This window comes from Myodes glareolus, chromosome 14 (genome assembly GCF_982192425.1).
Source record: "Myodes glareolus chromosome 14, mMyoGla1.1, whole genome shotgun sequence".
Taxonomy (NCBI): domain Eukaryota; kingdom Metazoa; phylum Chordata; class Mammalia; order Rodentia; family Cricetidae; genus Myodes; species Myodes glareolus.
The window spans coordinates 30,084,211-30,107,562 of record NC_142039.1 but is presented as its reverse complement, the minus strand read 5'-3'; the positions used below and the strand labels follow the sequence as shown (position 1 = coordinate 30,107,562).

At 40.5% G+C, this 23,352-nt stretch overlaps 1 long non-coding RNA gene across 2 annotated transcripts in view; it reads right to left on the bottom strand.

Moving 5' to 3' along the window:
- LOC146891972 (uncharacterized) overlaps positions 1-23,352 on the bottom strand; it is a 196,833-nt gene that overhangs the window by 111,007 nt on the left and 62,474 nt on the right. The window contains exons 1-2 of one of the 2 annotated variants that reach the window (XR_015005076.2): positions 19,413-19,576; positions 18,307-18,348 (exon numbers count right to left, since the gene is read on the bottom strand). The exons of the other annotated variant lie outside the window; for it this stretch is intronic. This is a non-coding gene — a long non-coding RNA (uncharacterized LOC146891972). Of the gene's footprint in view, positions 1-18,306; positions 18,349-19,412; positions 19,577-23,352 lie in introns of those variants that run through there. 2 annotated transcript variants of the gene reach the window in all.

Below are 23,352 nucleotides of genomic sequence, written 5' to 3'. Positions count from 1 at the left end.
AAGAGAGGCAGTTGAGGTCAAGCATGACTCTCTCGGTGCTCTTGACTTGCAGATGCAATGTGACCAGTCACTTCCTCACTCTCCTAGTTCTATGAACCTTCTCTACCATGATGGACTACACCCTCTAACTGTGAATCAAGATAAACTCTTCCTGCCTTAAACTACATTTTCACTCATTGTATCACAACAAAGAGAAAGTAACTAATAACTTATAGTTTCTAGATTATAGGGTTTAGTAGCATGCAAAACAATATTTTCTATTGCAAAAATATAGGAAAAAATAAGATTTGTTGCTACTTTTTATATCAGAAGTGAGTATTTAACTAGGTGAGGAGATATTTGACTGCACTTACTTTATTATTTTAAGATACTAAGAATATCATTATTAGTTCTTTGATCTATCAGACCAGAGTTTGATCACCTCACTATGTTATTTTGTATATGACCATTTAATTTTTACAATCTAATTTATCCTCTAATTCTCAGTAATAACCATGTTTTGCCCTACACTATCTAATACTTCTGCAAAGATGCTATCATTTTCCTATTTGACCATTTATACCTCAATTCTTCAAAACTTAGTTTCAGATTTTCTAGCCCCATGTCACTGATTCCTGTTCTATTCTTAAATGATAAAAAGGCATCTATCTTCAGCTGTGTTTGTATTTACCACATAAACATACTGAATGCTACTATGTGTGTAGCTCTGGCATGACTATGATTCTAAAAGTTCTGAAAAATGGGTACTCTGTTTTAAAACCTTGAAAATGCCAAACCAATAGCATGTAATAGAAAGTTGTATGTGGGGGCTGGAGAGATGGCACAGAGGTTAAGAGCACTGACTGTTCTTCCAGAGGTCCTGAGTTCAATTCCCAGCAACCACATGGTGGCTCATAGCCATCTATAATGAGATTTGGCGCCCTCTTCTGGCATGCAAGCATACATGGAAGGAATGTTGTATACATAATAAATAAATAAATCTTAAAAAAAAAGAAAGTTGTATGTTTAACACAGAGCAAATGTTAATAGTTGCAGAAAAAAGAAAATTTCACAGTGGTTAATTGTCATTTAAGATAAACTGAAGTCACTTGCCCAAGACTTGGGGGGGGTACTATCACGGTTCCACTTAGGGCTTTAAGTGAGCCCAACACTATAAACCCATCCATTGATATTTTCACCATGGGCAGATGTTCTCTCACACCAAGTTGACAACAGATTCATTCATGTCAAGCTTTATGGGCATAACCATCTTGTCCAACCATATGTTTAACTGTTTGATTGGTGGGATTTATTAGTTCATTTACATTATTCTCAGGACTTTAGAAAGCCAGAGGAAAGAAATAAGCTCTCATGAATGTTCCCCAGATGGTCAGCACTGGCAATTTAGAACTTGGAATTAACAGAGAACTTTATGAATGGCCAAGTCTCTTAAGATCTTCTGTCAGGGACTCTTCTTGTCTTCCTGAAGTTTTGCAGTTCTTTTTCAAAAGTGGAAATATGCTATTCCCTTTACAGAATATCTCAAACATCAGTTTTTTGCATGAGTTCTAGTTACTCTTAATAATAAAAAACTAGAACCAGATATTGGGGCAAATGAAGAAAGAACTAAGAAAGAAAGGAGCAAGCCATAGCCAACTTTTGCCTTGCTAACTCCTCAGCTAAAAGGGGGCCAAACTACTGTCTCCTCCTGCCTAATATTCCTCACTCCACCAAGCTATATCACTTCCTGCCTGTCTGTACAGACCTCCAAACAGCTATGGTTAACTAGTGACTAATACCATCCTCTGATCTTCACGCAAGCTTTACTTGCTAGAGTACAAATAAATAATCCCATGGAGTAAGATACTAAAGTTAGTGAGAAGGAAAAATTGAGACCTTGAGCCGAGCAGGAGCATTTGTTTTGCTCTGCTTCTTGGCACAGTGTGACCAGCTACCACCCAGGGTAGCAATCATGACTTTCCTGTCACACTGGACCTTACTCCTCAAACCACAAGTCAAAAAAAATATTACTTTCTATCTTACACTATTTTTGTCAAGCATTTTGACACAGCCAGGAGAGAAGTAGCTGATATGGTATCCCATGCCATTGTATCTTTAATTACAGTGGGGGCTGGTGAATTAGTAACTTTTTCTCCAATGTATAGCACAGAAAGAAAAAAAAACCACCTTCTTAGAGAGGAGAGGGACTGTGAGCACCATGCTGACACCTTCAGCTAGCCTCATCTGACTGATACAATTTACGTCCTAAGGAGGGATAGATAAAAGGACATGGCAGCAATCAACTCAGGTCTCTCCTCAGCTAGTGAAGAATGCTAAGGTGGGACAGGATGAGCAAGGTGTGACAGTGAGAAGGAAAGCTTGATCTGATATAGTATAGGCACAAAACTGTTCTCATAGTCAGCATTCTTCAGTCAGATCACACTGTCCGAGCCATGACTCTCCACACTGCTCAGGGACCCTAGAACCCTTCTCAACATGCAATCAGGCTGGCCACATGGGCTAACAGAACTTCTCAGGGAGCTACTCTTAGGGGATGGTCATCTATCTCCAAATGAGCTGAAGTCTTATTCCCTACACGATCTCTGTCCCTGGGGATGTGACTGTATTTGGAGGAGGATTTAAACAGGTGATTAAGCAAAACTAAGATCATTAGGGTAGCCATGATACGATCTGATAAAAGGAGATTGTGACAGTCACACACAGCACTGACCTCATGAGAACACAGGGAGAAGTTGCCGTCCATGTTACCCAAACCTTGATCCCAGAATTCAACTTCCAGAATAGTGAAGAAAATTTTCCTGTTGCTTAAGTCATCTGTCCGGTGAAACTTTGTCATAGTGACCTGAGCTAAGTGACTCAGGGGCTATCACTATGGTTTCTGGCACATCAGAGACTCCAGATATTCTTTCCACCCCCAACCCCAATATGGATGGTTCCCTCAGATACTAAACTGGGGCCTGTTATTTATCCTGATATAAAAGCCAGGAAAGAAGGAGCAGGATGTCATAGGATGACTTTGAACCAGTCACTGGAATCAGGTTGTTCAGAACCTCTACTCCAGGAAGACTGGTAGGGTGTGCTCTGCTGAGAGAGCACATGGCTTTTGTTTGGTCTTCGTCAAAAGGTTCCTTGCTTTTGCCTCATTATCAGCGAAGGGAATAATTTAAAATATTATAACATTACACACTCCCAATGGCTTTGTAGGAATCTTAGTAGTCTTAACCTCTCAAAATGGCAGGGGATGAAATAGGATTACTGGAAAATCCACTCCACAGACTCAGTCCCAAAATTCAGTCCCACTAGTGAGTGTCTGATCAGGCCTGAGTTGCTACATTTGGCAGAACAAAGGTATTTGCAAACTCACTTCAAACATAAACATTAGAGGGGCTGATGGAACTGATCACTGTAGGAAAAGCTCACTAAATAACCCAGGCAGATGCCAGGGAAACCATCATTGCCAAGGGTGGGGGCTTCCAGAGCGGTGTAGACACTGGCAGAGATTTCAGCAGTCTGTAGCAAGGACTTCTCATCCATGAAGAAAGGGAGATTCAGTGGAGATATCTAAAAGAATGAAATCAAGGAATGTACTTTTTCTAACTTATTTAAAAAATGTCTTAATTTGTTTCTGAGACATACAGAAAGTAGGCAGTACAAGCTGAATAACCCTGAAAGACAAGCAAAAGAATAGAAGTTGCATCTGTTATAAATCACTAGTAAGGGCACTCATCAAGCTAGGGATGCATAACCTTCAGGCTGATGCTCTATCTGTCATTGGACTCGGTGATGGTGGTCCTGGCACTCCTGAGTGTGGGAGGCATATATTAGTATAAGCCCTTGTTTAATACAGAAAGGTAGTTACTGTTCAGGAGGAATGTAGATAATAACTGAAGCACAGCCACAAAATCTAACTGGACTCTGTGTGTAGGAAGTATCCTGAAGTTCAGTTGCTGCAAGGATAAGACAGAGTCGTCCCTCCCACACCCCACCGCTTGTTGAGCTCTCAGGGATGACAGAGACCACTTCCAGGCTACTCTTCCACCTAAGCTCATGAGGAGCACTACAAGCAAGCAAGGTTAGCTGTCCTCCATAGAACGAGAACTGTGTTTTCAGCTTAACTGTCTTATCCTGAGTAGGCCAGGACACGTAGCATATATCCATAACTGGGCCTGACCGCCATACCGCGATGCATAGCACCAAATACCATAATCCTGGAAGCCGAAGCCCCAGTATTGCAATCCTCACTTTAAAAGATGCCTTTTCGGCCAGGTGGTAGTGGCACGTGCCTTTGATCCCAGCACTTGGGAGGCAGAGGCAGGCAGATTTCTGTGAGTTCAAGACCAGCCTGGTCTATCAGAGCTAGTTCCAGGACAGGCTCCAAAGCTACAGAGAAACCCTGTCTCAAATAACAACAACAACAAAGATGCCTATTTCGGGAGTAGAAAGGCAATTTCTTGGGAAGGGACTGGTGTGTCTTCATTTGGGTGCAGCATACTGTATCCTCTTGAGTAGGACAGTGTTTAGAAAACTGATCAAGCAGTAGTTGACATGCACTGAGCACTCATAGGATTTTGGAAGAGTTTCTTCCACAGTTCTGTGTATTTGATTATGTGGTATATAGGTAGACAGGTATATGAAAGTGAGTTTACCCATGCATGTAGGCACAAGACAGAGTGTCCTGCTCAATCACAATGCACTCTCTTTCCTTGAGGCAAGGTCTCTCATTGAACATGGAGCTAGAATGACAGCCAGCAACCTGAGCCCTAGAAATTCTCCCAACTTTGCCCCTTTGTATCTCAGTTCTGGAGTCACAGGCAAGCACATTACCAAGTCCAGTTCTTTACATGAGTTCTGGTGATCTCAATTCAGGTCGTCAGACTAGCAGATAAAACCCTGATCCATCTCCCAGCACTTGTGTGCAATTTTAATGGACTAACTCTCTCTCTTTCAACTCAATACAGATGGCACCTCCTACTTGGCCAGCAGCAAATAAAAAGAAAAAAAAGGAGGAATGGAGGGAGGGAGAAGAAGAGGAAGGGAGAGGAAGGGAGAAAGGAGAGAAGAAAAGAGAAGAGTTAAAAGCAAGGCAGAAATTGAGCTGGCCTCTGTCTAGAACCAGGACAGAATTCTCTCCTGCTTCCTTTAGGTGAAAACTCAGTTCTCACCAACCTTGCACCCCAGTGTTTGCTATATATCCTGGTACTTTGGGCTTTAACCTCAGCCTGAGTTGAATCCTCAGCTTCCATGATCTGGGGCCATCACATATGCATTGATATATACCAGGAATATCCCAAGGTCTCTAGATTTCAGGGACCTGTCTTGGTACTTTGCCTTTACCAAAACCATGTGAGCCAGTTGCCCTGGCAACACCACTCTGTCACTGCCTCTGCAAGCTCCAAATACGACTCAGATATAGAAATGGGGAAGCCAGTTAGTCTTCCTTATTGCTTTCCACACAACAAAAACAGATCTGTGGAGTTCCCATCTTGGAAGAAGATGCATTGTATCCTAACCACAAAAGGCTACTTAATGGTGAGAGGTAAACCTTTCAAAGTTAAACCACTTCATTCCAATTGGCAGCTTTAAAATGGAAAGCCTACATCTGCCAATTTGTAAGCCATCATCCCTCTCTGCACATTAAGTTCAGCAAGTATTTACAAAGTCATAGAAGCATAAGGGCAGGCAACAATGCAAGAAATTGCCCCTGTCAAATTGTCTGCTCATGTATTGTTTGCTTTTTTAAAACATGCCCTCCGTTAGAGGATCGAGATACAAGTTCAGTGACCTTAGAAGCAAAGAAGCTTGCCAGTACAAAGTTCCAACCAGTATTCCAGAACTCATCCATAATGAGCTAGGTTCTGCTGTAGTTTGGCTGTCAAAGAACATAGTCTATGTTGACTACCAAGTCTGAGGTAAAAAAACGTAGTATGCCTCTATCTTAGTTAGGACTTCTTTTGCTGCAATGAAACACAATGACCAAAGAGCAAGTTGAGGAGAAAAAGGTTTATTTGGCCTACATTTCCAAATTGCTGGTCATCACTGAAGGACATCAGGACAGGAACTCAAACAGGGCAGGGTCTCAGAGGCAGGAGCTGATGCAAAGGCCATGAAAGGGTGCTGGTTACTGACTTGGTTCCCCTGGTTTGCTCATCCTACTTTCCTATAGTGCCCAGGACCACCAGCCCAGGGATGGCACCACCCACTGTAGGCTGGACCCTCCCCCATTGATAACTAATTGATAAAATGTCTTACAGGTGAATCTCATGAAGGCATTTTCTCAACTGAGGTTCCTTCCTCTCTGATGACTCCTGTGTCAAGTTGACACACAAAACCAGCCAGTACAAAGTCTTACCTTGGCTAAGGGTTGACACTAGCAAGAGTGTGTGCACACATGCAAACACATGAAATATACATTATATATGAAATTCATACAAATCTGGTTATGAAAATTCTGCAAAACACAAAAGTCCTTATAAACACCTAGTTAAAGATTTGGCACACATTGTAGAAAGAAAATGAATTTTGATTGAATCTCTAACCCATAATGGAGGATTTGGAATTAGCCATCAAGGCTTTAAAAGTGGATTTGGGGGAGCTGTCAGTTAATGTCTTGGCTTCTCCATTTGCTTCAATAAATTTGGCAGAAAATTCAGATGAGTAAAATGGTCATGGATGTGTCAATGCTGAAGACCTCAGTTTCCAAGAATATCTGTTTCAAATGTAATTAAATACGCAGTCAAATGGGAGATAACTTACACACTGAGAGGAACTTACAGGCTGAGAGGAAGGCTACTGTGCATGTATGAAGACTTGAATTTGATCCCCAGAACCCTGGTGCAAAGTCAGGTATGGCAGCAAACACTTGTAACCCCAGTACTGGGGCTGTGAAGACAGAAGGTCCCTAAGACTTGCTGGACAGCCAGACTTGTCCAGTCCACGATCCTTAGGTCTCAGTGAGAGACGCTGTCTGAAAGAAAACACACCTTCTCAAACTTCTGAGCTGTCACAAAACTTAAAATGTCCTTATAAATAAAGCCATGTGTGTGTGACAGTCAAACATTGTTATTTGTTTATTTGTTTCACTTTTGACCTAGTTCTTGGTGAGCAGCTTGTCTGCTCATCGCTGCTACACCTACATGGCTGTGGTTAGCACACCTGGAAGTTTGTGCTCATGAAAATAGGTGTGCTATTGTGGCCCCAGCTATTTTGTGAAGTGATCTGGAAAGGGTTCTCTATACCTCGCTGTTTCTCAAATACAACCCCTTTAAAATATAAACAAATATCTTTGTAAAAGGCTTCGTATTTTTCTCAGAATTACTTTTTTTTTTCAGGGTTTTCCTCCTTATTTATTGTGTCAAGTTCCACGTGACATCAAAATACCTCTCAGTATTTATCCATGGATATTGACTGCCATTTAAGCTGTGTTGGGTGAATTGAAAGCTTTCACCAGGGCAATCCCATCTTCAAGATGAAAAGAAACAGCAGATGTAACAGCCATGTAAACCTACCCCATGATCAGCAAATAGCACCCTCTAGAAATGCAAGTGTTCTTTTCCCTTTCTCATGTTGATATGAGAGTGTTCTGGACATTGTACTTTTACAATGCTTTTATGTATGTGACCGTGTGTGGTACATGTATGTAGTCATCTAATTTATGTTGTGCATATGTGGTTGCAAGCATTAGGGGCCAGAAAAAGACACTGCATGTCCGGTTCTATATTTCACTGCCTTACCCCCACCACCCTAAGACAGACACTCTCATTGAACCTGGAGTGGGCTGGTAAGCAGTAAGCCCCCGTAATCTTCCTGTCTCCACCCTACATAATCCTGGGATTACAGGTCAGTATGAAGTGGAAGGAATGGACTCAGGCCTCCTGTCTGTACAGCAAGTTCCCCAATCTACAGAGCCATCTCCACAACCCCAACAACTGACTTTTAAATAAGGTCTTTTAGACTCCTTTCAGATAACGGTATAATTAACCTCACCAGAGATGCCAATCAGAGCTAAGAGCTCACAGCTAATAGACAGAACAGCCAAATTTTGGATATTTTTATTAATTCAATAGGAGATGTGCTATTATTTTCAAGCTATTATTTTTGCTTTGAGGCCTAGAATTTCTGGCCATAACAACTGCAACAACAGAAATTAGATGAGGCTTATTCAGCGATCATCACTAACAGAATAAGAATGAGAAGATCTTATGTCTGGTCTCGGTGGAGCTGAAAAGAAATATTTATAATTTCCTTAAAAGCTTCCAGTCTTCTGAAGAGACTTTAATCAACATTAGTAGAGATCTCACCCTTGAAGTGACATTCAGAAATCTGAGTTTCAGTCCCTCTCTTCCGTAATGGAGGTCAATGTCTCCACATGCATTATTCATTGCAACCCAGGCTGCTGTTTCTGAGAAAACAGCCATGAGTGTGATGTGTTCTCAGTCAACAGAGCACACGAAAAAATTATTAGCAAAGCAGGCAAATTTAATGTTCCATCCGAGCATGGAATCTGAGCGTGACACCAAGAAATTACACCAAGGCTTAGAGTGAGGAAAAGAAGCATAGCTTTGACAGTTTGAGGCTGACCAGTGCCGCCAGATCTATTTAGTTTATTCCTGAATTAAATTACATCCTGATCAATCAACCTACCTCAGGATCCAGAAATACCCACTCTTGGGCATATACCCAAAAGATGCTCAGTCATACAACAAAAGCATTTGTTCATCTATGTTCATAGCAGCATTATTTGTAGTAGTCAGAACCTGGAAACAACCTAGACACCCTTCAACCAAAGAATGGATAAAGAAAATGTGACACATTTACACATTAGATTACTACTCAGCAGTTAAAAACAAAAGACATCTTGAATTTTGCATGCAAATGGTTGGAATTAGAAAACACTATCCTGAGAGAGGTAATCCAGACCCCCCAAAAATGAATATGGTATATACTCACTCATAGGTGGATACTAGCTGTAAACAAAGGACATTGAGCCTATAGTTCATGATCCTAGAGAAGCTAAGTAATAAGGTGATACCAAAGAAAAACATATATAGACCCACCTGGAAATTGGAAACAAAAAAGATCACCTGACAAAATTGGAAGCATGGGGGTGGGGGAAAAGGGATGGTAGAAGTGGAAGAGGAGGGGAGGGGGGACGGTTGAGGAGAACTTGAGAGAATGGGATAGTCGAGATGGAGGAAGGATAGAGATGAGAGCAAGGAAAGAGATATCTTGATTGAGGGAGCCCTTGTAGGGTGAGCAGAAACCTGGCTCTAGAGAAATTCCCAGGAATCCACAAGGATGACCCTGCCTAAGACCCTAAGCAATAGAGGAGAGGGGGCTCAATCTTGACTTGCCCTGTAGTCAGATTGATGAATATCTTAAATATCAACATAAAACCTTCATCCAGCAACTGATGGAAATAGAGGCAGAGACCCACATCGGAGCACTGGACTGAGTTCCCAAAGTCCAGTTGAAGAGTGGAAGGAATGAGAATATGAGCAAAGAGGTCAAGACCATGATGGGTTCACCCACTGAAACAGTCTACCTGAGCTAATAGGAGTTCATCAACTCCAGCCAGACTGGGAAGGAACAAGCATGGGACCAAACTAGTCCCTCTGAATGTAGGTGACAGTTGCATCAGACTGAGAGGCCACTGGCAGTGGCACCAGGATTTATCCAGGATGTATACCTTGCTCAGCCTAGATTTAGTAAGGGAGGACCTTGGACCTTCCACAAAGCAATGTGCCTTACCCTCTAAGAGAAATGGATGGGGGTGGGGTGAAAAGGTATGTGGAGGGAATGGGAGGAGGAGAGGGAGTGGGAACTTGTTTTGGTATTTTAAAAAAAAAAACTAATAAATTTAAAAAAAGAAACCAGAAAAAAACTACTCCCTGATCTATAAAAACAGAAGGTGACAATCTCCTCTGTGCTTCCTCCTTCTCCTCTTCCCATCCCCTCCTCCTTTTTGCCTCCTCTTCCTACTTCCTCTTTTCTCTTCCTCCTCTTTTTTATTTTCTGGACAGCATTTTACTGTTCAGCTCACACTAGTTTGCAATTATGTTTTCCCTGTCTCAGCCCTCTGAGTCCTAGTATTAGAAGGCATATAACATCACACCAGCTTTTTAGTTTTTCCTAGGTGACATATATATATATATATATATATATATATATATATATATATATATATATATATATATATATATATTCTGGCAGAGCCAATAATAAAAGCAACTCTGCTCTCAATGGAAATTTTAGTGGCAAAGGAGTCTGTGAAGTAAAATGATGGTGTCATGGAAATTTGGCCTCCGAATTCTCACTAAGTATAGAATAAATCCCATTTGTTGCTATTTGCCCTCCAGTCTTTGTTTTTCAGCTTGACATAACAACTTAAACTTTTTTAAAGGGTTATTTCATTTATTCTAAGTTGTTTTATATTTTGGAATGCATTGAAAATGTGAGATTTATATTTTAAATGCATGACCCTCTAACAAGAAAATGGTTTCAGATGGAATGGCAATGAATGGTAGTGGATGTGTGCCACCTTTTTAACCCATTGTGGACAGGGTGTAGTGCACACACCTCAATCCAGTACTTGGGAACAGAGTCAAGTGAATCCCTGTGAGATCGAGAACAGCCTGGTCTACATAGATAGTTCTATACCAACCAGGGCTACCTAATGAGACCTTGCTTAATTTTTTTTTGTTTTGTTCATTTGTTGTTGTTGTTTAAAGGACATCATTGGTCCAAGATTGTGGGTGAGTTTGGAGAAGTGACTAGAAGAATAAAGTAGTTTTAAATTTCTGAGGAATAAGACAGAGTTAGAGGTAGAAAGACAAATAGTGAGTTCTCACGTGCAGAATCCACATGTAATGCTGCATACACGTGGGTGTGCATGTGTGGTGCACAATTGTGTGCATGTGTGGGGTCATTAACATACAAAGAGGACTGTTTGAAAAGAGAAGAAGATCCCAGCTCAGTGAGGGGTTGAAAGGAGAGGGCAGTGGAATATACGTGACAAGCAAGTAGAAGTTGGGTCTGTGTTGAGGAGGAATGGAATCAGCCAAAGGTCCAAAAAGACATATGGGTGAGGGTGGGGGCAGGGAGAAGCAACAAAGAAAATATAATGTGATGTATTTATAAAAATGATGTAATGAATGCCATTTGTCTGTATGTAGCTTCAAAATTAAAGCAATAAGAACCAAAGTTTAATGGTTTTCATATAGAAAATATCTGTACACTATCAGAATACGAATTTTGGCTTAGAGAACAGTTAAACAACTCAGGAGACAAATGATAAAACAAGAATTTTTAAATTGCTTTCTTACCATGTTTATCCTAGGGTAGATTATAAAGGAAACAAGAAATTGAGAGGCCAGTGTCACCCAGCGGGGAGGTGTGGGAGCACTTTCCTCCCCTCTTCTGTAGGAAATGGTACAGATTGGTCAGGGAGACCCAAGGCTCTCCAGAAAATGCTGTAAGTGTGTTACTGTCTTAGAGGTGGGGATGAAAGGAGGGTGGGGCGTGCCTCATTCTCCTGGTGTGCGTTTGATTTTCTGCTACAGTTATCTACAAGGACACAAAGATAACTTCTAACTGTCCAGTTTTTAAACTTGAAAAAAAAAATAGCCATGGTACAAGGGTCCAGTACAGAATTCCAGGTCCTAAGACACAGATTCAGGATGCCAACGATGGCTGTATTTCTGGATGTTAACAATAAATCAGAAATCAAAACTGCTAAGATATTCTGAAAATAGCCAGGACTAAGTCTGACAAGAGATATGTAAGGCCTCTTCAGCAGGACCCGAGCAACAGTATGCAAATGAGCTGCTGATGGATTTGCAGCCAGAGTCAATGGTTTCTAATGGGAACACTCTCCTCAAATCTTCCGGATCATCACCCTAGGTTCATCAAATCCTCCTAGAGGTGTTGTGCTATGTTTTGTTTAGTGGTCTTGTTTCAGTGCTGGGATTCAGCCACAAGCTCCATATATACTTGAGATTGTTTTTTAAATTGACAAGCTTATTCTAAAATCTATGTGGATTTACTTAAAATCTCTGCTCACCACGACAATGCAGCACCAAAATATGGAAGTATGTCAATAAAAACCAGTGCCAAAACCCATATATATATAGTATATATGTAGGTGTGTCTGTGTGTGTACGTATGTACATATACACATGTAATGTGTATATACATATATGCTGTAAAATCTAGAGCCACCCAACAACTCTCAAAACAATTAGCTGCAGTTTTTAATGACTTCATTGCATTATTATATACTATTCATATATAATTTTTTCATGGCATAATATATAAAATAACTCAAAATGGGCCCTAGGGATCAAATTGTAATCTCAAAGTACTTGGAAATGAACATGCCAGTGTGCCAGGAATGCCTGCTCACTTAGGTGTCTCTCTTTCCTCCTCCACACTAGAACGCCATGTTCTGCAACCACACCAGGGCACCTTTGTGTTATATGACTTTCTCTCTGCCATTTAGGAATTCCAATTATCTGATGCTTTTTTATAAACCACCCATTAAGTTAGATGTTTTAAGTTTAGGTTTTAACTAAGTCCACAGATTTGTATTCAAGACACAGTTCCCTATCGTAATGTTTTTACTTAGTGGTTTTCCTATGTGGGCAACTGATTCGATAACAGCAAAATGAAGTTTGATGGTGTCTAGTTTCCTTTCTGCTTCTGTGATAAAACATTGTGGCCAAAAGTACCTTGTGGAAAGAAAGGATTTGTCTGGCTAACACAGTGCCTGACTGAGAGACATCAGGGCAGGAACCTGAGCAGAAAGAACAAAGGGTGCTGCCTGCTAGCTTGCTCATGGGCTCATGCTCAGATAGCTTTCCTGTCCAACCTAGGACCATCTGCCTAGGGATGGGGTTGGGCCCTTCCACACCAAGTCAAGATAACCCCACAGGTACAGCCACCAGCTCGTCTGATCTCACGCAATCCTTCAATTGAGACTTTCTACTCAGATGGCCCTGGCCTGTATCAAGTTGACAGTTAAAAGTCACCGTGAAAGGAACTCGACTGTGAGTTCTGAGTCTAATGAATGGTCAAGAGTTTCTAAGGATTCTAGCTTATCATGCCATTTACATGCAAAGCAACAAGCATATTTTCTAAGTTCTCCGGCACCTCACAGAAAAGTAAAAGCCTATGCTCCCAGGTATGGGAAAATTCTACTAATGACCAATTTCATCATATTGTATCTACCCCTTTCATTTCCTGGACTTGAAATAAGGTTATGCTGCACTGGCAATGAGACAGCTGAGGAAATCAACTGTGGCAACAATGGGTCCATTAATAAATCAACTTCACCCAATAGTCAACCTCCTAAAACCTCAGGGAAGGAATGTTGTTAAAGCTAACACACATCTCACCTTTTAAACATACATGTATGAACGGCAATTTAAAAAATTACTCCCTTGCCCAACAGTGATTAAATAGGACTGTTTGAGGTGTGTTGCCATGCATCTGGGTTGTGGCTAGACATCAGAGGTATCATTTCTGAAATTCTTTTCATCATCTCTCTGGGTTAACAACATCAAAGAACCATATGGTTCATTGGCAATTCCTTTAGTAAACCTTTCCCAACAGGGAGTGATCTTCAGAAACAATAGGAACTCCACCTCCAAGATGGAATTATGGGCTATGTAGTCTGGATATCTTGCTTTTATTTTTAAAGCTGAGATTTGGTATGGACTCTGCTACACACATGTGGCAAGTACCTGTCATGTTAGCTTCGCAGGAATTATGAACAAATAGCAGGGAGGTTGCAGGTGTCTGTTCTATATGAGTACTGTGGTTGTAACCGTGTTGGTGGAAGGAGGGCTCCCCCAAAGAGTTCAACACTTCACCATGGAGGTGTGGACACCTCACTTGGGATTTGTTCCTTTCCTTCAGTGTGAATTATTTCTTAGAACACACATATAACATGAATGTGTTTTTCTGGGGGCTGGAGAGACGGGTCCCCAGTTAAGAGGAGTTGCTGTTCTTCTAGAGGATCCATCCATTGAGATCAGATCCCAGCACCTATGTTGTGTGGCTTCGACATTAACTCTACCTGTAACTTTAGTTTCAGGATCATAAGTCCTCTTCTGGCCTCTGTGGACACCCCATCTTACAGACACACTCACATGTACACATACTACACACACACACACACACACACACACACACACACACACACAAGTTGAGCTTTGGGTCTCTCATATTGTGTATGAGAACTGTATGCTTATATTTAAATTCAGTCAAAACCCACACTTATTACCAGAACCTCCAAGAACAATGACTAGCATATTTTATTTGTTTTTTGTTGTTTTATAATTGAGTTGTCTTAGAGCCAAGCCTAGCCTTGAACTTGCTATGCAGTTGAGAATGACATTGAATTTCTGAACTTCTGATCCTCTTGCCTTTACTTCCACTTCTGAAGATTGGGATAACAGGATGAGGTGCCAGGGTTGAACCCTGCTTCTGCCTCTCACGTGCTGGAAATGCAAACGTGCAGGATATGTGAGTGTATTTGTGTCTGTTTGTGTGTGCATGTGGTGTGTGTGCGTTCACCATATCCTTCTTGTAACTGCAGTTTCAATAATACAGTATTAGCAAAAACACAATTATAATGGTAGCATATTGCATGATATAATTATTCCAGTAAGAACAAAATGAATATATTTTATTATCAAGCCTGGCTCATAATAGTTGACTAATAGTTATGAGGTGATCAGTAAATTGGTGGATAATAATTAAGAAAGCTGCAGGATTTGGTGGTAACCAAAGACACACTATAACTTATTACTGTTGAGAACAGGTGCCTGATAGATATTTACTAGACAATCGGTAATTGAAGTGAATCTTAACTCCAGGCTCTGACCATCTGCAAGTGTTCTCTCTACACAAGTTCGCACCAACCTGAGAAATGCGTCACACACAGACAGATGTCTGCCTGAGAACAAGATTCAAAACAGAGGGCAAGTTAGAGCCTCCATGTAATACCTCAACAGTGAATCTGAAACTGGTTTTACTACTGTTCCTTCCCAACACTGGTACACTGCTTATGATTCTGTGCCATCTGAGAATTCTGTTCTCAAGTTTCCCTTTTGACCCTTGATTTCCTACAGTCTCTGTATACTTGCCAATTTCCAAGGAGGTTAGTTATCAGTTGATATCATTTCTCCTCTAGCTCTGAATCCCCAAAGTGTATCAAAAATTAGTGTGCACCTTCTAATAAGCTCAATGAGGGAAACACTGATTATAACTTAATACCTGTCATGATGAACTAGAACTCATCTGGGATCAGCTCATTAATTTTTTTTTTAATTTCTCAATATCTCTCTCTCTCTCTCTCTCTCTCTCTCTCTCTCTCTCTCTCTCTCGTGTGTGTGTGTGTGTGTGTGTGTGTGTGTGTGTAACTTAGAAAATTCATTGACTATTTCAAATTAGGCATGCATATCAAAGACACTGGGAGTATAGCTGAGTTTTCAGAGGAGAAGATCTAAATGTGTTAAGAATTAAGCTATGTATAGAAATACAGGATCTAGAAAGTATGGGCTTGAAAACTATAGGGAAAAAGTGCAAACAACTCAAAGCAGGTCACCTTTCCAATGAAAATTTAGCTGATATGTTCACTGAGAAAACTTGCACTCAATGCAAAATAGAGTTTGGAATTCAACAGCTGAAAAAAATTCACTATAACATAGACCTCGTTCCTTTCTGCTTGGGATTCACCATGTGGAATTATTCAGTAAATAAAATGATGAACATACAGGCTTAATGCATTTCCCGGTTCTCATGAGTAGAGCTGCCATGAACATGGGTGTGCAATGGCTTCTGAGAGCAGATGTAGCAGAATTCTGAGGACTCTTAAGATCCTGTCCCTTCTGTATATACTGTATGATCCCCTCCCATGAGGAGTGGGCAAAACATCTGAACTTGGCCAGACAGCCGCTCTGTCCTCAGAATGAAGGACAGCGCATCAGATTGTTTTAACAGACACAACAGAGGGAGACACTCATTGTAGAAGGAGGTAAAACATGTAGAAAACATGTAGAAATTCCACACTGAAGTTCCTGTTTCTTGAGGTAGGATCTAGAAGTGTTGTTTATTCTTGTGATTGAAATGAAGTTTGGGCTTTAGCTGTTTTCAGGGAAATTATCTAAGTGGCAGTATTTTCATTCTTAATCTAATACTGCAAGCAAGTTCTAGTCAATTTTGATTATGTCACTTAGTTTACCAGGAGGTAGTTCCCCCATTAGGTCAACTGGAAATACATATAATAATTGTTTCTCCGTCTTCTTTCTTATACTAAAAAAAAAATAAGAACAACAGCAAAAAAACCAGATGTTTTAGTAAAATGAATCTTCATACTAAAAAATAACAACAACAGCAAAACTCATGTTCAAGAGATGACTTTAATAAAAATCGTTTGGTATATGAATCATAGGAAGGACTTGGCTAGACAGAGCTAATGTTTTATAATAAATATCTAATAGCCATCAACAAATTATTCATGAGACAAAGTATGGTGTTCTTGATCCTGGCAGACCTTCAAAGGCATATCCCTCATGATACATAACAAGCTGCTTTCCACAGCACCAAGTATATTTTTCTGCAGTTTGTGGGGTTGGAAGAGCATGTATGAGTGAGCACAGGTCAGTCTGCCCCAGCTGAAATCACTCTGAGAACAGTGCTCTCTTCCCTGTGGACTTGGTGTTCTTTGCCAAACAGATGACAGCATGCAGCTAACAGAGCTGAAGAATTGTTTCCTGTTTGCCAGAGTCACTCTTAGCACTTAGGAGCTGACCTGGGGTCCTGACCATGTAGTCCACTCCTTCTACAAGGGGTGTCTTACTCTGTTGAGTCTGTTAAAAGGATCTGATGCGCTGTCCTTCACTCTGAGGACAGAGTGGCTGTCTGGCCAAGTTCAGATGTTTTGCCCACTCCTCATGGGAGGGGATCATACAGTATGTACAGAAGGGACAGGATCTTAAGTGTCCTTAGATTTCTGCTACATCTGCTCTCAAAAGCCATCACACACCCATGTTTACGGCAGCTCTACTCATGAGAACCGGGAAATGCATTAAGCCTAGACGTAGATCAGCAAATAGACAATGAAGTTATGTTACAAAGGAATAGTATTAAACTGTAAAGACAAATGAAGTTTAGAGGAAAATGGAGGGAGCTAGAATGTATAACATCAAGCAAGGTAGATCAAATGCACAAAGAAGAAATCCAGGTTTCTCGTGCATATACAGATACCAACCTGTGGTCGGTTATTAGAGTGGGTAAAGTCTGAAAATTCAGAAGAGACCAAGAGAGGGTGGTTTTAAGGATGAGCACTGTAGAGTGTTACACAAGGACTCAGGGGACATGAAGATGGTTTTGAAGTTATTTTTTTCTAGTTTAAACTCCACCATGCTTTTACATTTTCCTCCATATTGCATACATGATTCAACTTTCTGTGTATTGAAATAGAAAGAACCATTTCTGTATTTCCAACAACCCCAAATTTGTTATTCCTTTGAGGCCAGGAATGTGAGAGTCATCTTTCTTCATAATTCCATTGACCATTAGTGCAATAGGAATTAAATATCACTAGTCTCTGGATACATCTGTCACAATGGCCCAGTATAAAAAGTAAATTTGTGTAGCCACAATAGAAGTCAATATGGCAATTCCTCAAGATCCATCTATACCACTTTTGGGCACATACCCAAAGGACACTTCATTTTACCACAAGGATACTTGTTCAATTACGCTATTGGTGCTCTATTTATAATAGCCAGAAATTGGAAACACCCTGTATGTCCCTTACCAAAAGAATAAATAAAGAAAACGTCATACATTTACAATGGAGTTTTACTCAGCTGTTAAAAATGATAACATCATGAAATTTACAGGCAAACAGATAGAACTAGAAAAAAAACATCAATAGTAAAGTATCCTAGATCCAGAAATATAAATATGGTATGCATTTGCTTATGTCTGGGTATTATCAACTAAATAAATGAAAATCAAGCTGCAATCCATAGACCAAAAGGGGATAGGCATAGAAGTCGGGAATGGGAAGAACACACGGATCTCCCTGGGTAGGGGAATAGAATAGATTTTATGCATGGAATGGAGCTGGGTCAGGAACAGGAAGAGGAAGATCAGATGATAGGAAGAAGTGGAAGACAAGACTGAGGGGGAAAGAAGAGAGGGACAGCTAGAACTGAAGGACATTTGAGGCGCTGAATGGAAACCTAATGTAGTGGACAGCAGAAATGACTCCTAATGATATTCTGCTATGCTTACAGGTTGGTGCTTGATTCAGCCATCATCAGAGAGGCTTTCCTCCTGCAGCAGAACGAAACAAATACAGAGACCCGCAGTTAGGCATTACACACACACACACACACACACACACACACACACACACAGAGAGAGAGAGAGAGAGAGAGAGAGAGAGAGAGAGAGAGAGAGAGAGAGAGGGAGCGCTTAGGGAACCCCTCTGAAGAGAGGGCAGAAAGAGTAGGGGAGACAGAAAGGACTGAGAACACAGGAGAACGAGGCCCTCTGAAACAACTGAGCAAAGCTCATGTGAGCTCACAGAGACTGAAGCCACAGTCACAGGGCCTAAACATGCCTGTACCTGGTCCTCTGTGTATACACTCCAGCTTTCAGTTGAGTGCTTTTTATGGGACTCCTGAATGACTTAATAGGTGGGTCTCTGATTTTTGTGCTGTCTCTTGCGGCTCTTGTATTTTTCTGTTGGTCTGTCTTGTCCAAATTTGATAGATGATTTTTGTTTTATCTGATTATATTGTATTTTGTTATGTTTTGCTGTAATCTCTTAGAAGTCTGTTCTTTCCTAATGAGAAACAGGAAGGGAGAGGGGATGAGGTGGGGAGGAACTGGGAGGAGCAGAAGAGGGAAAACTGTATTCAAATTGTATTGTATGAGAAAAGAATTTATGTTTCAATAAAATGGAAAAATTTAAAAAGCAATTATTTAAAACGAATTTGTTTTGAGAATTTTCAAAATGGCTGTACAAGTTTGCACTCCCACCAGCAATGGAGGAACATCCCCCTTACTCCACATCCGCGACAGCCGAACTATCACTTGAGAAAAACAAAATCATTAAAAATAGAAAAACCTGATCCTTTTCGCTGTTGTTTAGGTTTTAAAAAATATTATACACTGAAGCTTGTTATCTTAAAAACTACTAAGTGATGATGTACTCCTTTCTAAAAGGACAGAGAGATATCAGACTCCATCCATGTTCACACATGACACCCTCAGATGTAGAAGTTGCGCATATCTGCTGCAAATCACAAATCTAAGTTCTCAGACACAAGGCAAAGAGAGTTCAAGAGCTGCATTCATCATCTTTCTCTCCAGTGGTGTTTCCCACACCTTACCTAGTTTCCAGGGTGGGTTACTTCTTCAGAGTACAGAAGGAAGAAGCCCCTTCATGTGACTTTGGAATACTCTTTACTCTGTGGAGGCGCCTGTTTGTTTCTGACGCAAACAAATATGGTGGAGAACCACTGACCTCAGGCATCTGCTAATAAATCCATCATAGGCATTGAGAAATACGAAAGTAAGAAGGAAAGAGAGAAAGAGAAACGTGGTCAGCTGAGGTTGCTTTCTTCCCTCAGGAGTCCAAGACACAGTTAATTTCTCCATTGAATGCTCTTGGCTTCAATTTCTAATCTTAGTGTAAAAGTAACATCTTATAAATTAGTAAAGTTATCAACATCATAGAGATACAAAGTGAAAAGTAGAATTCTTCCTCACCTCTTTAATAACATGCCAGACAAATTAACTTAAGAATATTCTAATGTTTCCTTCTACATATTTTATCACATCATCATGTACCTATGAACTTTGGACATAAATGTCAATTTTCTATGTGACCATTTCTACAACTTCTTTTCTGACATTGTGTATATGTCTTGTTGGAGTACATGCACTGACCCCTGCTTCACAAACACAAAAAAGTTTCATAAATTCATGAAAACAATTTTATCAGTCCCTTCAGTCACATCTTCAAAGATTGCCCAGCTACTATTCTAGTACAAACAATGCTAAATGAACACCCTGCATGTGTTACAGGTTGTATTTCCAAAGATATGTGTATGGTGGAATTGTATATTTATTCCCAATTACCACTCAAAGAGAAATTCCAGTTTTCATATGAAAATCATGTTTCCTCCCTCTCCACCAATGCACAATGAATAACCTCTTCTCTATTTATTATTATCAGAGGTAAACTGGAAATATCAAAATATAGGGTATACATAATGCCTACTGTATGTTAAACTTCTCAAGAAAGCATTTGATGTTTAGGTACCCCTTAAAAAAGAGTATTCCCACCATTTTGCCAGTGAAACTAAGTTATGGACCTATTAAATGACTAGTTTGAAGGTATACAAACAGCTGAATTCCATGTGGAGATCCATGCCAGACAGACTGTGTGATGGGGTGTGATGGGGATGCTCCAGAGTTCTCACTTTTAAGATAGTATTAGAAGAGGGAGGAAGATTGCTCAGTAGTTAGAGCACTTGCTGCTCTTGCAGAGGATCTGGGTATGATTTCCAATACTCATATGGTAGCTCACAGACTTTTGTTCCAGAAGATCTGATGCTTTCTTTCTGGCTTCTGTGGAATCTGACATGAATATACTGCACAAAAACTCACACAAACATACATATACACATGAAGAGTTTTGAAAAATTATTTACAAAACTACAAATAATGTAAGTTTCTTAAATTTAAAAAAAATCCTTAATATTTTATGTTTATAGATATTTAATAAATATAAGTTTATTTGTCATATGTCAAATTTGAATTCTTCTTTGAAACCCCTTGTTATTTCCTTGCTCGTCTTCCCACTATTATTTTTTAGAGCTTTTTACTTTAAGAAAAACTAGAGAACATTTTCCCATCCTATAATAACGATATTTACTTTCTTCAAACTACATTTTTGTAGCTCATTTATTTTATCTTCATTCATTATTCTCTTTATTACCTCTGTGCATCTGGGAATAGATTCAGGTTATAACAATACTCATTTATATTTCATGATACTACTTTTAAATTAATTTATACTATTTAGATGTTAAAATAATCTGTATTTCTTAACTACTATTAAATCCTTTGTAAATAATTTTCTTTAAATATATTGTAAAACTTTATTATAGATAAGGGTTGTTATAAAATTTAAAAACTGACTAATATTATAATTGTAAATTCAATGTAAACTTCTTCCAACTTTGCATAGTCATGCAAGGTAAAGTCATTGCTAAGGAAAAGTATTAGAAAATGTACAGGAGCCAGAGACCTCTTTGGGTCCAGCTCAAGTCTGGGACCTCCAAGGGAGTAGGCCTGAGCCAGAGACCTCTTCAGGACCTGGCCCAAGTCAGGGATCTCTGCAGGAATGGGTTCAGGCCAGGTGTGCCTACAGAAACAAGTCTGAGCCAGTGACCTCCACCAAAACAGGCCTGAGGCAGCAAACTCCACAGGTGCAGGGACAAGGGAGCTACTGCAGAGGGAGTAGGCTTGAGTCAGAGACCTTTGCAGGACCATGTACGAATCAGGGACCTCTGAGGGAGCAGGCCCAAACCAGGGACATCTGTGGGAACGGGCATGAGCGAGCTACCTCAGCTGGAGCAGGCCCAAGGCAGCAACCTCCACAGAAACAGGTACAAGAGAGCCGCCACTGAGGGAGCAGGCCTGAAGCAGAGACCTCTGCTGGACCGGGTATGAATCAGTGACCTCTGAGGTAGCAGACCAGAGCCAGCAACATCTGCTGAAGCAGGCCCAAACAAGTTATTTTCACTGGAGTAGGCCTGAGCTGAATGACCTCTTCCAGAGCATGCCCAAGACCACAACCTCAGCAGAAGCAGCCCCAAGCAAGCAACCTCAGTGGAAGCAGACTCTAATGACTCCCAGTATTGCAGAGCGACCCTGGGAGCACTGAGTGACCTCCTGGAACACGGAATGACCAATGGGGTGACTGGAACCATGGCTCTGACTGCACCATGAGGAGCAACCATTTGAGCCTTGGATCTATTGACGCCTGGAAGATTGATTAACAGAGACACACACAGCTCCAACTACACCAATCAGAGGAAAAGATGGGTAGACAAGGTAAGAACACATGCAGCACCACAAAGAGCAGCAACACAGCACAAATAAAAACTAGTGGTTCTACAACAGCAAGATTTGAACAACCAAATACAGATGAAGCAGAAAAAACATGACCTAAAAATAACTTTAGGAGAATGTTTGAGGCCCTTAAGGACGAAATGAAAAATTTCATCAAAGAAAGAGAGGAAAAGACAAACAAGAACTTGGAAGACATCAACAAATACCTTAAAGAAAACCAAAGAAAAGTAATCCCGAAACTGAAAAAATCTTCTGTAAAGCAGAGGACATAGTCAATAAGACAAAACGGCAGCCTACAGAATGGAAAATGATCTTCACCAACCCCACATCAGACAGAGGGTTGATGTCCAAAATATACAAAGAAATCAAGAAATTGGTCATCAAAAGAACAAATAATCCAGTAAAAAAAAAATGGGGGTACAGATCTAAACAGAGAACTCTCAACAGAGGAATCTAAAATGGCTGAAAGACACTTAGGGAAATGCCCAACATCCTTAGCCATCAGAGAAATGCAAAGCAAAACAGCTCTGAGATCCATCTTATACCTATAAGAATGCCCAAGATCAAAAACACCAATGACAACTTATGCTGGAGAGGTTATGGGGTAAAGGGAACACTCCTGCATTGCTGGTGTGAGTGCAGGCTAGTACAGCCCCTTTGGATATCAGTATGGCAGTTTCTCAGAAAATTAGGAAGCAACCTTCCTCAAGACCCAGCAATACCCCTTTTGGGTATATATCCAAAGGATGCTCAATTGTGCCACAAGGACATGTGCTCAACTATGTTCATAGCAGCATTATTTGGCATAGCCAGAGCCTGGGGATAACCTAAATACCCCTCGACTGAAGAATAGATTAGCAAAATGTGTTACATTTTCCCAATGGAGTATTACACAGCAGAAAAAAATAATGACATCTTGAAAATTGCAGGTAAATGGAGGAATCTAGAAAACATCATACTGAGTGAGGTAACCCAGAAAGACAAATATTGTATATACTTACTCATAAGTGACTTTTAGACATTAAGCAAAGAAAACCAGCCTACAAATCACAATCTCAGAGAACCTAGACTACCGTGAGGACCCTAAGAGAGGCATACATGGATCTAATCTACACGGGAAGTAGAAAAAGACAAGATTCAGCTGAGTAAATTGGGAGCGTGGGGACCATGGGAGAGGGTAGAAGGGGA